This window comes from Anopheles gambiae, chromosome 3, assembly GCF_943734735.2.
Source record: "Anopheles gambiae chromosome 3, idAnoGambNW_F1_1, whole genome shotgun sequence".
Lineage (NCBI taxonomy): Eukaryota > Metazoa > Arthropoda > Insecta > Diptera > Culicidae > Anopheles > Anopheles gambiae.
Genome location: NC_064602.1, coordinates 34,019,240 through 34,032,698, shown reverse-complemented (window position 1 = coordinate 34,032,698; position 13,459 = coordinate 34,019,240). Strand labels below are relative to the sequence as shown.

At 45.6% G+C, this 13,459-nt stretch overlaps 1 protein-coding gene across 14 annotated transcripts in view; it reads right to left on the bottom strand.

Moving 5' to 3' along the window:
* The window catches only part of LOC1271433 (CUGBP Elav-like family member 2), a 291,660-nt gene that overhangs the window by 270,441 nt on the left and 7,760 nt on the right, over nt 1-13,459 (bottom strand). For 2 of the 14 annotated variants that reach the window (XM_061659153.1, XM_061659148.1), the window contains exon 2: nt 604-872. The exons of 7 other annotated variants lie outside the window; for them this stretch is intronic. The gene's annotated coding sequence lies outside the window, so the exon portion shown is untranslated. Of the gene's footprint in view, nt 1-603; nt 873-1,426; nt 1,908-2,300; nt 2,545-13,459 lie in introns of those variants that run through there. 5 more of the 14 variants (XM_061659147.1, XM_061659163.1, XM_061659152.1 and 2 more) reach the window with 5 other exon arrangements.

Below are 13,459 nucleotides of genomic sequence, written 5' to 3'. Positions count from 1 at the left end.
GAGAGCTGTCTTGGTGGGCTTATTAAAAGAATCGCACCACCCCGCCAGTTTCCTATTTGACACGCGGGGAGGTTTTGCTTTAAATTTGTAGCCCTCACAAGCGAACAGGCTTTTTAAAGTGGGGGCCGGTCTCATAATCGCTTCCAGCAGCAAGTTCCGCCGTTGCCGTTGCCTAGGGACAGAGGGAGTAAAGGATAATGATGGAACAGATGGGCACGTTTGGGCTATGGAAACTGTGGAATGTTACGCTTCAGAACTAATTCCATTCCAAGCCTGAGGAAACACTTGCCCATTGATTAGACGTATCCTTTTTTTTTTTTTTGCTTCATATCGGGGTGGGCGAGAACGTTTCAAAAGAAAACCTCAACGATGAGAGTTTTGAAAAGGGGTGAGAGTATTCAAATTAGATTTATTCGATACGCTTCAATTGGGTTCGTTTGAAAACTTGTTTTTTTTTCTCTTGCAAATTTAAAAATAACTTCCCATTGAATTTATTATCCCTATCCCCCATAAATTGCCACAAAGTCATATTTCTTCTTCCGCATTCCCCCTTTGAAATGTAATCCCCCTTTAGGCCGTGGGGTGTTGGGAAAGCAAACTTACATCAGATAAGCTTCGGCTGACAAATAACACTTGCGCCACATTCTTTCGCATTAACACTCTGCATGAAGCGGTTGACACTCGCTGGTGTGCACCTTTAATGTGTAAACAGGAATAAAACCACACACAGACACACGCTCTCGCTCTGCCACACACACACACAAACACACTCACAATTACACTAAAATGCTTATCACGGCACCGTGGTGGCGACTGTGCATGTGTTTACAATTAATTCAATCACACTTTTGCCGGCTTATCGAAGCATTTCGCTGCAAAAAGAAACATTTTTCAAAACGGATTAAATTAGCATTTTAGAGAGAGAGAGAAGCACTTTGAAGGAATTTTCATCACAAAACCACCAACACACACACACGCGCGCACTAAGTGGAGAACCCTTTTTCTGAAGGCTCAAGGATCAAGCAAACTTTCCACTAGCACCACCCGTCACAGCACTCCACCATCATTCGCTGTGGTTTGTACGCACTCATCACGGTGTGTGTGTCGCGATCAAGGCGATGGCAGCACAAAGACGGCTTTGATTAATTTCTGCTGGTTAACCACAACAAACGCGTGGCAAGGACCTGCTGCTTTCCATTTGCCATTTCCCAACCCCCTTTGCTCGAACGTCAAACTTCGTCGTCGCGTTGATGAGGTTTGAGGCCTCAGCGTGTTTTATTTTTCCCTTCTTTTCCCCCTTTAAGGCTAAGAATGGCGAGGCTTTAATTACACCGGGGTAGTATCCCTCACTTGTGTCGGTTTCGTGCAAAAAGCGAGCGAACTCCCGTGCGTTGCGCCGTTAAATTGCAGAGTTTTAAAATCGCACCTCACACGTAACAGCTGAACATGACTCCCGCTCGCTAGGCTCACTGGTGCCACAGTCTTTCGACCGGTTTTCACTTTAATGCACGCAATGCACACGTCATTTCCTTACCAAGTTGCGGGTTGCGTATGGAAAAACAACAACACTGGAAAGGCTGCGCTCGCACACAACCACTTCCCACACGAATGTGTGTTATTTTCCTTTCGTTTTTTTGTTGTTGTATTCTTTCCTTCTTTAATTTTCCTCACACACAAACGCGCGTATTTCTGTAAACCACCACACTTCGCTGATGACGAAAGTGAGAGATTTCTGCCCGTTACGCGACCGACACGACCGACCAAACGACACCAACAAGCGGTCTGGTAGCAAGCGACGCGCACGACCGGATACCCACTGCAAGACTGACTGCCAGAACGTGAGCGGTGGATTGATAATTTCGTCCGATTTTTCATCGGCCGCCTGCTGCTGCTGCTGCTCGGATCGGTTTTCGCCGCCGTATGCCTTCTCAGCTCGCACGAATGAATTTTCCCCGCCACTCGAGAGGGGATTGTAGCAGGGACGCGCAAGAGGGTGATCGAAGGAAAACCGATGCACGTCCATCGGCCGTGAATAGAGCGGAAGGAGAGAGAGCAAAAGACGCGTGCGAGAGAGCGTTTGAACACTTTTCGGAAAATTGCATTGTCGCTCTCTCTCGCGCTGCTCGCTCTGGTTCCGGGTTTTCGTTACCGGAAAGAAAGGCGAGCGAACATGTAAACACCACTCAGCGCACAGACCACTCACAAGGTGCACGATGCTTTGGGTTGAGCGAGAAGCGACACAACACAACACACAACAACAAAAAAACAACCTTAAAGGTAGGAAGCAGACCGAGGCTCACCTTTTCACTGGAAGGTGGGTTTTCCCAGCCCATCCAGACTCGTCATCACTTACGCTGCACGGCGCAAACCTTGCGTTTAACCTGTATGCGCCTAAATGCACGCACCCCCGCCTATCACCGATCGATTAATAGGCTCGTGTTAGGTAGGTATTGAAACGAAAATCACTTCCTTAATATCACAAACGCGAAAAACGCGTACCGTTCCGGTTCCGAACCGGCGGCCGTCATCCGTACGGGTTAGAAATTTCGACTCGACTCGGGCAATCGAATCCCGAAAGGCTCGCTCCAAGCGGACTGCCAGGACAAGGCGATGTGTGTTTTCCACGATAAAAAGGGCACTCACTCTCATTAGTAAGTAGCACTCTCTCTCTGTCTCTTTGTCCTGTCAAACTCCCTCGCTCTCTCTCTTTAGTGAGAGTTTCCCTCTGTCTCACACACACATACACCTAAAGCAGTGTGTTTTGTTGATGTTCAGGATGCGATTTTTTTTTCTTCTAGCACAAACGCACCGTCGGGAAACGTCAAAACGGTCTAGCCAGCCGCTGGAGGAATTGTTTTCCCGCCGGTGCGCAGGCGCCCGGAAAACTCTGCTGCTGCTTTTGCTGTAAATGTCAGTTCCATTCGAGTTAGGGAAGTCGATACGGCGCGGGTTTGGCTTGCTTTTGCCGGGTTTGTAAGGCTGCTCGACTGCTCGAATCAAGCATTTCCCAGGACGACTGCATTGAGGAAGATCCCTAATATGCGATTTCTTCAACGGTCCGTCAGCGTGTGTTCGTTGCAGTTTTTTTTTTTTAATTTTTTTACAATATTCTCCCACAAACACTTGCAATAACAAATGCAACCCTTTTTGCTTATTTTCGAGCACACAATCGGTTCAAAAGTAAATCGAACTTTTCCACATACAGAAAAATCTTACTTACAAAACTTCACACCACAAACTGCAGCAGCAAAGCTGGCAGCGTGGTAAAGTTTCACTCGACAAAAGTTACCCTTCCCCACACCAAACAACAACCAAAAAAACTCCTTCTGGTGCGGGTTTTTCCCCCTTTCTCGCTCTCTTTAGCTCAACCGATTGAAATGTCGACAAAGTAATCTCGCGTACAGCACGCATCATTAAAAAGTAATTCATCACCAAAAATACTTTCAACCTTCAGAGCCGAATGTTCCCTGCGTTACCCGGAAAAAATCACGGCAGGCAGGCAGGCAGGCCACCGACACGAGACACGAGAGAAAAATGACAAACTTTCCATCCTCGAAAGTCCTGGTTGGATTGTGGGTGGGTGTGTGTGTGTGATACGCGGACAGCGACAAACGGTGAACAGTTTTCCTTCGATTTTTTGTTCTCTCTTCTTATTTTCGTGTTGTCCTTTCACCAAAAAGCCACTGCATGTGTGTGTGGTTTGGCTCGATTTTTGGTCCTCCATCCACTTTGCTTGTACCGTAACCTCAAATGTGGCCTTTTACAGTTTACTTCTCCGTCTGCCGTTTTCCCTCCCCGTTTGCCGCGTTACAACGGTTCTGTGACGAAATGTGTGTCCCGCTTATAACGGTTGCCTTCTTTCTTTCTTTTCCTTTTCGTTGCACCACCGTCACTGGACAGGAAAAACTTTAAATAAGATAACATAACTTCCACCTTCATTTTCTGCATTTGGGACAGTAACAAGAGCTGGGGAGAGTGTGGTAGAGCAATCGCTTCAAATCAACTCCCAATCTTCAGCCCGAACGGCACAAGCTGGGTAAAAAATCATAACAGCCAACACACAAAAAAGAGAGCACACAGAAATCACTCGTTTGCTGATGGGCAAAGTTTAGCCGGTTCAATCCCGCAGTCGGTAGAATCGGCATCATCAATAAGGTGGCAAAAAGGTGCCAACCTCTTTGCAGCGCACCGATGGCAAATCGATTGCTTTGGCAAAGGTTTGTGCTGTGTGTTCCTGGTAAAACACCCAATTCAAATCATTCGCTTGATACGTGTGCGAGGCTTTCCCTCGTTGTGTTTAGCCGACTGGCAGTATAATTTATTCATGTAAATGTCGAATGTGAGCTAATTCAAATCCAGCCCTCCTTCGTGTCTCAAACGCTCAAACTGTTTAAATTTTGCAATTTAAAAAAACGGACCTGCTCTGCTCTGTGCACCTTTGCGCTGTGTTTAAATACTTTTTACGTATTCATCGTACGCATACACTTCCTGCTAACCACATAAATTGAACAAAGAGACAAAGAGAGAGAGGCAGAGACCGAGAGCAGAGGAAAAATGCAAACAAATCGGTTCGCTAATTTTTGGATCACTTCCGAATTTAATTGCTTGTCAATTGATGTTATTGCGAGTCCAACCTTTTCCCTCCCGAATCCGCATTTGATGCTTTTTACTATTTAATACGATTTCACCGTACCAGGACACACCATAACACTCAACCAAGCAATAGAATGGGCATGCATTTGGAGGTTCGCCCTTAAAATTAGCCAAAAAACCCTATGTGCGTTTGACCAACGCGATGCTCTATTTAGCAACCGGAGGACTCAACCGAGCACCCGTCAAAACCCTTTCCCTTTCCTCGCTCATTGAGCTTCGAATCCCCTATTACGCCAGCAGCGGCCATTTCATCCTGTCGAACGATACATACGCCCCGCTCGTTTTTTGCGCCCAATTTTCCTGACGCCATCAGGCGCCAACCGGACGCCAACCGTGCCAACCGTGAAACAATGGGCATGAAATTAAAATTCATTATAAATTAACACCACACGGCCCTGGGTCCAGCGGGCACCGACCTTTCCAAACTGAGCCTTCCAAACGTCTGACCTGTCGCAGGACTTATTGTACGGGATGGTGGAAAATGGGATGGTGGGAAATCATCCCACCCCAGTGATCACTACCGCCACGGTTCACGATTCGTCTGATGAAGCTCCGTCCACAGTTGACCAGTGTCCAGTGTTCGTTTTTTGCAAGCCCAATAAAGCCACTTAGCTGGTGGGCGTATTTCGACCCCCACGATCGGCTGATGCACACGCACCGGCTGACGGGTGCTTTCTTAATGACAATTATTATTAATTTTATTTCGTACTACCGTGCGTAACGGCGAAGTAGAAAACAGGAACACTCGCATGCACTTGCCCGCGACGTCCGACTTTTGATTGAGTGGTGAATAATTTGTAGCCATTTTGTATATTGATAGGCAATTTTGTGTGTGTTATGAGATCGCATTTGTGCTGCTCTTCCGTTTGAGAGAATTATTAGATTGTGGATGAAATTCAATTAGGATACAGTTGAGGTGGAAAATATGTTCTCCAATGTACGTCGAAAGGATATTCGGTAGTTGTTTATATTCCAATTAAATTCGTATGATGGTTGAGTCCTGAATGGTTCAGTCGGTAAGTTCAAAGTCTTGTAACTAACAGATTGTATATCGAAACCTCGTTCGGACCCGCTTCATTACATGAAAATCTGATATGCCTCCAAGCTTTTTCTGTAATCCTTGTTCTTGAAGCGTGTGTTTGTGACACTAAAAATGTTTTCTTTCCCTTTCGTTCTGTATATTTCTCTTGTATGTTTCTTTTTTTCTCTAATTTTTGTAACATTTAATGCAATTGTTACGCGTACCTTTACCCAAACCGTAGCTTACTACTTTAATAAAATATTCTTGCGTGGACAGCACTTTCCACGAATACCCCTATTAAGATGATTTACTCGTCGAATCCCAACCCTAACCGTGCGTACAATCACACTCTTCACAGGCTTTTTCAACCCACAAGCCAATGTTCAATTATTTTTATTATACCGCCCAAACGCCCGTCGTCCCCTACGGCCATATAATGGTAATAGAATCAATTCTACACAACTGGCCGTCGTCTTTCTTGCTTTCTCATAACGATGTTGGATTATTTATTTGCTATCACCTACTGCTTGCTGTTAATGTACAGCACCAACCACCAAGTCACTGGACTTGTTCCAAGGGCACACGGGAAGCGGCGAAGAAATGTTATTAATTTCAACGGAAGTTTCAATAACACACAGCCGCCGGACCGCGTACCAAGAAGGCCAAACACTACGAAGGTCTACCGGGAATTGGATGCCACAGCTCCTAATCAACCGCAGTGGAATGGCGGGTAACTGGGTATCGATACTTTTTTTTATCCTTTCTTGCTCCATTCGTTGCTTGAAAATTGTGACATTTCGGTACGATTAGATGCAGCTGAACGGTAGATAATAAGCACAGTGAACAGGAAAGTGCCTCAAGCCCTTACGGGTGATGAATTTTTAATTGCTATTGTTTCATACTCCCATCCGCTCACATACATTCTTGTGAGTTGTGATTTTTTGTTTTGTTTTGCCAAACCCAAACATTATATCACACGAGCGTGTATGATGTTGACGGGAAACACTCGATTTTTGGGTTGTTTTTTGCTTGCGCAAAGTTCGAGTTCAATCGCAATGGCTACCGACGGTCCCGACTGTGTGTGAGCAACCTTCCAAAAAACAGGTCCATCACGAACAGACAGGCTGCGCTCGTGCGTAGTACGCTACGCCATGTCGATGTCGATGAAGCTTTATCCCGGTTGTTGCGTACATCCTTCTTCGGCACAGCGTTTTCTCCCTTTCAGCGACCCTTTTTTTGGGCCTTGTTGCTAGAAGTTTGATGGTTTTGTGAATAATGCAGCATGTAGAGGTGAGCTAAAGGAGCACCAACATCAACCAAATACAAAAAAATTTGCTGGATTTTGCTATACCAACGACCTAACCAGGGTGGAAAAGCAAAAACTCAAGTGGTCGTCCTCCATAACCATGGTGCGTCAGTTTTTTTTTGTTCAACTGTTCAGTAGTGCAAAGCTTAGAACTATGAAACTTTTATCCCACACACACACACGCACACACACACATAGGTACAGTGTCGCGTCATTGCATCCCGTACGTCACGCAACAGTAGGACGCCGGTCTGTCATCGTTTTTTGCTGCTGAGCACATTCCGTCCCGGTTCGCGTGTAGTGACTTTCCCTGCCGGTGTACACCTGACGTTGCTATGGTTTCCCTCCGCCACATGTGCTGCACGTCGAATGGGAGGCTTACATCGACACAACATAGCGGTGGAATGGGTGCAAAAATCACATCCCATCTCCCATGGATGCAGGATGCAACTACAAAAGGATCCATCAACGTTTGCATCAGTTTGAAGGCAGACCGGTGCTGATGTATGACGCTTTTTAGTTGGAAGGAAACAGGCCTTTCTTCCCTCCAACAAAAAAAAAACCCCGCCACACACACAGTCAGTCAGTCAGTTCATAATCGGGATGAATACATGGAGTTTCGTAGTGAACTCGTCGATGTAACAATATTGCATCGAAACTTGCTCCTCCAGCTCCAGAGCATCAACCATTAGACCGGATGACTCCTGCATGCGTGTCTGGGAGTCCCTAACTAGCTGGAAAACTACCGTTAATAGTGCCATGTTCCACTCATGCTGAGCTGAAATGCAAAAAAGTAACATCGCCCCAACACACACCTGCAATTCCTCCGAAGAAGTCGATGATGCGCACGGTAGAGACTCCCGGAATAACATCCCTTCACCATCCACACGGAACAATAATCTACACATCCGACAGACACACGCACACACACACACTCGTTACCCGGAAGTGGCCACCTGCTGGTGGAATTGAATCAATAAAATTTTCGTTACTTGTCAAACACAGGACGAAAGTCCTACAGGATACGGGGACTGGCTAGGTTGACATAAGAAATACGCAACAGAAAGAAGAGAAAAACACGAAACAGGAAGCTTGTAGTTGAAAGTTCCTTCACCATTGTTCGCTACATCCACGGAAGAACTAGCAGTTCCGTTTGTGTGGAGATTGTGCGGCCTGTCCGTGTGTGACAAACCGCCAACCGTACCACGTCCGGAGCAGTCTGAGAGTGGTTGACGTTTGTAAGTGTTTCGCTAGTTTGACATCAAAAGTGGTAAAATAACGAGCCACCAGCCACCGGGCACAGTTTCGTGGATGAAGAGGAGGAGACGCCCTCAGTGGGGGGGGGGGCCTGGAATGATTTTCCATCTGTTGACACATGCACACGGTGGAAGCGATCGAAGGTGGAGCGATCAAATCGGCGAAAGACGATACAGAACTAACAACGCTTGGTACCACCTGCAAATCGTGGTAGCGGTTCCCTTTTTTCCACCACCGAACCGGATGTGTAATGCTGCGGAGACGGCAGTCACTGTGCGATTGTGATTCATAACGCAGGTGGGAAAACTGTTTCACCGTATGGTTTGTCAATCGCTTCGGCGTGTTATGTTTTGTGTGTCTTCTGGTGTGGTTCGTGTGGTAAGGGTTTCTTCTACCGCAGGAAAGCTTCCCCGTGCAAAGAAATCTCACTCCACGATAGCACATGTTTCCCAAGGAAATGTGTCATCTTTGTCGTCGTCGTCGCTCTTCGGTCGTCTGATAACAATAAATATTTGTGTGACAGTTCGAAGGATCGGAATCGAGACGCGCTACAATGGTTGTGGTGGGTTGATGGGAGAAGCTGATAGACGTTGCTGAGAGCGTCTGTGTGCCACGAGTCCTCCTTGCTGGGAGCTAGATGCTAAACCATGGAAATGGTTTATAAAACACACCCTAGGTTACTTTATTTTTCGCCGGCAAGCATGTGCTGCGTGCAGCTTTCCTTTGGTATTCATCGATTCATCTTCGTTATTCGATTGATTTCAGGAATCTGTTCGGATTTTGATCTGTATTGTTAAAACCTGAAATTATTCTTTCGATTGATACAAACATGTTTTTAAATTCGTTAGATTTGAGGTATAAAGTTTAAATAATGTTAAAAGACGCTTTAAAAAGAAACAAATGTTCATGATTTTTTAACATTTGTAGCTGAAATTGAAGAAAAACACGCCTAAATGTATACTACCTGCATTACAAAATGTTACTAAATAGGGTAACTTACTGTATTTAACGAATTTATTCGAAAATATTGTTCAAACGTCAGAAGTAAATGGTTGTATATTCTTAAAACAACTCTATTGTTTGCAGTACACAATCAGGAAATCACCCTCCAACGATTGTACGCACTGAATAAAGCCACCTTTTCCGAAAGGTAAATTAATATTCAAACAAATCCGCCTCTATTTAAGCAGCAGCAACAGCAGCTAAAGCAGATTTGTTCAACATAAATAGCACTTCACTAGCAACAAACTCGTTGCCTTTTTATTTAGCCCTGCCTACGTCACCCCTTCCTCACGCGGCAAAGACACAAAAAAGGGTAAACACAACAATGAAAGTGTTACAACAAAGTGGCGGCACTATTTTGCCGCCCTCGCTTTGCCGCCCCGGGGGCCGAAAGTACTCATCCTTTACTGTTCTCATCTCGCGCTAGCTACGGTGTAGTCGCACGGCGTACGACGGCTATGACGACGGCCTCGCAGAAAGGAAATGAATTGCAACATCCTTCTGGCCAGCTGAGCATCGTGGCCAACCCCCACGCTCCATCAAAATAGCAAGCACCGAAAACAGACAAACGAAACGGAGCGAGCGAGCAAAACTGCTGGCAGTGAACCGTACCGTAAGTACAATATTTCTCGAAATTAATCATAAACTAAGCTTCATTAATCCTGGCCGGAGCATTACGGTCGCCGCAGGCGGTAAAGTGCTTCCCACTTCTCTCCACCTCCCTCCTCCTCCTCCCTTCTTGGCTCTCCACTAGGTTGGAAGGTAATTTTTAGCTTTCGGAAGAAAGCGTTCGACAAGACACGCGGACTAAAAGGCAAACCAGGGACGATGGGTAAGGGCTTAGGGCCGGTGGGTGCATTAAGCATTTGCCGGCTCGCCATTGATTCACTCATTCATTGGACGGTGGCTTTCGACGGTTATAAAAAGGTGTTCGGGATTGGGTTGGTTACCAGGCGAAAACATGCTTGTACCAATGGGCCTGAGGCGTTGACGGGTTGCCTTTGAACGGGGGATTCGAGGCTTGGTTTGGATTTTTGGTCCACAGTGGAATAGTAGCAAATAGTGCCAGAAAGACCCAGATGACTGTTTTAGCAAGAAAAAGTAAGCATCTTAGTGTTACATTGATTTTGTTTGTAGGTTGCATATATTTAGGCGCCTTAAATAGCTTACATGATCAAATCAAAAGAATAGCGCCTAAAACTATGCAATTTTCAAAACAAAAGAAGCTTATCTTACTCTTATAAACCCCTCGTTAAGCACTGTACATAAGCTTGTCCCTTGGGTATTCCCTTGCTGGAAAACTGTAGTGGAAAACTGATTGCTTGTCGGAACGTTCATCCCCTTTCCCATAACAAACCCCCTGGCCCGATGGTTGCTACCGAGTGTTAACGCCCGCGGGGCAGGACATTCCAAACTAGAGTGCGACCGAGCTGAAAGCGGAACCGGAAGTGCGGAAGACAAAGATGAAAGTGCGCTTGAAGACGCGACTTGCCGTTGGAAGTAAAATTGTAAACAATCAACCGTACACGCGTTCCCCTTCCCAACTAGCCAGGATCAGGGGGGGGGGGGGGGGTGCTTCTTTCGCCGCTTTATTAGTGTGACCGTCCGTTTGGTTGGCTGCATTCTTTTCTTACCCGTCATTTTCTAGCCGGGCACTTGAAGAAAGCTATCCTCACAGTAGAAAAGACATGGTACGCGTCTTTTATTACGCGAACGCTTTGCTCTCAACAGTACGGAGCGACCGGTACGCGAACCAAATCAATCCTACCGAGCAAACGGTCATGGCGGGAGAAAAATGTGAAAAATCATGCTAAACAATAGCGAGCGACTGTGGATCCTATTTCTTTCCTCTGCCCATGATACTGCGCCGCTGTTCCGCCGAAACAAATGAACAAAATAGTGTACATTCTTTTCCAAGTGTCCGTTTTGGTGTTTGCAGCGTGCGCTTCCTTGTGTGCGCTTTCCCGTTGACAAATTGTCCACCAATTTGCGATGGTGAGCTACAAACTGTAGTGAGCGATTTTTCAAATTAAACACCACATCACACAGCCACCGTTTAGAAGTTCGGCTAGTTCGGCTTGTGCTCGCAACGAATCGCATTAAAATATGCAATGAAATGAACGGTTCCTCGAAAGAACCTCATCAATTGGTTGAGCTCAGCTGTCCAGTTTTTGTTCCATTATTTACTGGTGAAGCCTTATTTTTATCCTTCCTTTTGCATCTCCAATGCCTTTTTAGTTGTGTTGACTTCTGTTATGCTTCTTTGCTTTCCATTTGCCAACTAAACGACATGTAATTTTAAGTTCGTCGGTATACGTTTTTCATTTTTCTTCCTAGAGGTTTTGCTTCTCTCTCTCTATCTCTCTCTGTCTGCAACTCTAACGCAGTTCGATAAGAACACGTTTTTGGCACGCCGCTTCTATTGCATCGTTTCTTCTTCTGCCCAACCGTTCCTCTTGCCTTTCAAACAGTGTATTTCGTTTTTACTTTCCCTAACAAACCAAAGAAACCCCCCCCCCCCCCTTTTCCATCGTGTATCGATTGGCCAAGTTTATAATTAACTTTATCGGCGGCAACAGATCGTTCGCTAAACGTTTGTCAGCTCCCACCCCAGCTGCAGGGAAGCGGGAGCCCCGCACGATGGTGTTCAATTTCGAAGCAAAAGGTTCGAATTCTCGCCCGCTTACGGATCGGATGCGTCGAATGGTTTTGGTGTGAACTTTCCCCGCATTCCCCCCCCGGCAGATGCCACCAATACGAAACTTGTGCAAGGGTGTAGCGGAGGGATCGGTAGGTTTGCAACAATTTGACTAAATTGTCATCGATCGACGGACTGCGAGGTTTTTTTCTGTCTGGTGCCGTGACTAGGATACGAGCGCGCGCGCTCGCATGCTCGTGTGTATGTACAATTTGTTGTACAAGCTTTTTTGTCGAATGAAAGTAGACAGCAGCGATGGGAGGACATTGCGCTTGAGAATCGAGACGAAGTCAGTGTCACAGACGGGATGCAAATATACTCAGAAGTGCCTTTCTTTTGGCACTATCAGGGGTAGTCAAGCAACTCGTATCGAACAGTGGAAACATAATGTTTAGTTAGTTAAAAAAATAAAATAATCAGCCATTGGAACAAAGGCTTAAATGTATGTTTGTTCCATTATTACATATTTTCCCGTCATATTGAATTTTCACCATATGTCACAATGTGTTGACATAAGTTCATCAGTCAACTGTCAAACTCCATATAAAAAAAAACACTAAATGAGTTAATAAAACCCCAAAAAATGCATTTGCTACGCCAACGATACAATATTACTTTTTAATTTATATGTTCTGTTAATTTTTGTAACCTTTGGAAGGTTAGAAATCAACTATCCTATTCACTTGAATGCTCCTAAAGTATACTGGGTGTCAAAGCCCTGCCCAAAAGCAATAGAATGTAGGTGGGGCACTTATCGGGATTTGTCGTTAAGTCTGTCACATTCGCTGACCAGAAATAGCCCAGTCAATGTCGATTTAAACTTACAATATTTAAATACAATCGCACACCACAACAACAACGGCCAACAATACAATTGCAACGTGCAACAGCCGAAAGCGGAGGTAAATAAAAGCAGCATATGATAGGGAAAGTGCATTAGAGCGACGATTTCGAATATTGTCACTGCTGCAAGGAGAAAACAAATTAAATTCAATCGACTTTGAATGCGACGATGGTCTCAGGGATGGGCAAGAGCGGCGAACATCGTTGTATGGTAATGGGATGGTTCTATTTTTACACCATACAAATCAGACGATAGCGGTGGCATGACATGTTTTCGGCAGGCTACACGGCTTGTCGGGCACCGTAATTGGCTCTCTTTGCACGCGTTAATGTAAAGCAGCTGGTAATGGGCATTTACAGCCCTGCCTCAGTGGAGTATGCCTTCGTCTATTTTTTGTCCGATTCTTAGAAAATTTGCTTCAACCAGCACGTTTCACGGTGTAAATCATCGTCTTACCCCGTCGCCAAGGTTATCGATGGTACGGCTCTTACCAACGAACATTCCATAAACAAGCATTTCTAGTCGCATTCCTGCTCGGCCACCTGGAAAAAAAACCGTGGCGTACCGTATTCGGCACCGATTCATAAAGCACTCACCACAGTAAGGGCTTTTTTTTTTGCTGTGTGCGTGCCATCGGTAAATCCTTAGCACCTTACGGCCACGCGAAACGATAATTCG